This window comes from Sinocyclocheilus rhinocerous, unplaced genomic scaffold (genome assembly GCF_001515625.1).
Source record: "Sinocyclocheilus rhinocerous isolate Xijiao unplaced genomic scaffold, SAMN03320098_v1.1 scaffold1022, whole genome shotgun sequence".
NCBI lineage: Eukaryota > Metazoa > Chordata > Actinopteri > Cypriniformes > Cyprinidae > Sinocyclocheilus > Sinocyclocheilus rhinocerous.
In genome coordinates this window covers 897,763-899,369 of record NW_015656677.1, presented here as the reverse complement: position 1 = coordinate 899,369, position 1,607 = coordinate 897,763, and the positions used below count along the sequence as shown (strand labels likewise).

The 1,607-nt window shown below is 38.8% G+C and overlaps 1 pseudogene; it reads left to right on the top strand.

The window, feature by feature from the left end:
* Window positions 1-1,206, top strand: part of LOC107720801 (GTPase IMAP family member 8-like) — a 22,130-nt pseudogene extending 20,924 nt beyond the window's left edge.
* The last annotated feature ends 401 nt before the right edge of the window (window positions 1,207-1,607 follow it).

Genomic DNA, 1,607 nt, shown 5'->3' with positions numbered 1-1,607 from the left:
TTGAAGACATCTGCTCAGTGTGTGAGGAGACATGGAGAAGTAGCAGACAGACACATCACTGTCATTGAAGCTCCAGGATGGTGGAGTAATTACACTGTAGAGAAGAGTCCTGAGTTACTGAAACAGGAGATTGTGCTCAGTGTGTCTCTGTGTCCTCCAGGACCACACGCTGTACTACTGATCATACGTGTGGACTACATGTTTAAAGAGACTGAGAGAAAAGCAGTGCAGGGGCATCTGGATCTTCTCGGTGAGAGAGTCTGGAGTCACACTATAGTGCTGTTCACTCATGGAGACTCTCTGTTAGACACATCTATAGAGCAGCACATTGAGAGTGAAGGGCAGGATCTCCAGTGGCTGCTGGACAAATGTGGGAACAGGTATCATGTTCTCAACAATCAGAACAGGAGTGACCACACTCAGATCAAGGAGCTGCTGGAGAAGATTGAGGAGACAGTGGCACAAAACAACGGGTGCCATTTTGAAATAGACAGAAAGATTTTACAGGAGATTGATGGTATAAAGAAAACGAAAGAGCAAATGGACAATTGGAGAGAGGACAACAGATCACAGACTAGTGAGTGAAATCATAAAATTGTATGAATATTATCTACACACAGTCTCAGTTGTGTTTCCTCATTATTCTTGAGCTGTTCAGATGTAGTTTTAAATAGTTTAAAGTGTCCTTCATACAGATCTCAGGTTGAGCTCTAACACTCACTAACATGTCGTACAGGTTTAGTTTTTCTTAAATGTCCTCCCATGATACTCATCAGGTTCAGCCCTGTTTAGATTCATTAGAAAACCAGCAATGATGGTGTAAGTTACTTTAAATATCAATGCATTACAATATTGCATTAATTTGTTGTAATTTAAAGTGATGCGTTACTTCACTAGTAATCTGATAACAAAACCACTTTACTTGTAACACGTTACCCCAACACTGGAAGTCAGAGCTGCAGGGTCAAAGTCAAACAGCTTGAATATTACAATCATATAATGTTCTGTTTCTGTGTGAATCAAAGTGCTGCAGTGAAGGGAATCTTCCATTCCCTGACCCATTTAGAGATGACATAACCTTGATTGACTATCTGAATAATTCACAACCACATGAACTGATGAATATATTACTTTAATGTCATGTCAGTCGCTTTGGATAAAAGTGTCTGTCAAATGCATTAATGTATCTACTACTGTATGATCTACTACTGATCTGCTCTCTGCTTTCATTATTACAATGAGTGGAGATGATGGATCTGATTCATTGTCTCTGGGAAGTTCTGCTTATGGTTCATTCAGATCACGATCAGGAGCAGACTCAATTTTTGGATCATCACGGTCCAGAGATTCATCTCACTCAAGTTATGGGTCAGGGGCCATAAAAATTCATAACAGCATGGACATACTACCACCAAACTGTGAGTGCATTTTGTTTTATTTTGTTTCATTTATTTTTAGATATTTCAGTATATTTTGGTCTCCCAGTCTCCCTGTTTTCCGTGAATCCTATCTGTTTTGTTGTGAAAATATATGATTTTGTCTACATTGTCATAAATTTGTTACCATGTTTTTCCTCAAAAAAAATTTTCTTTGTACATCTTCCATTT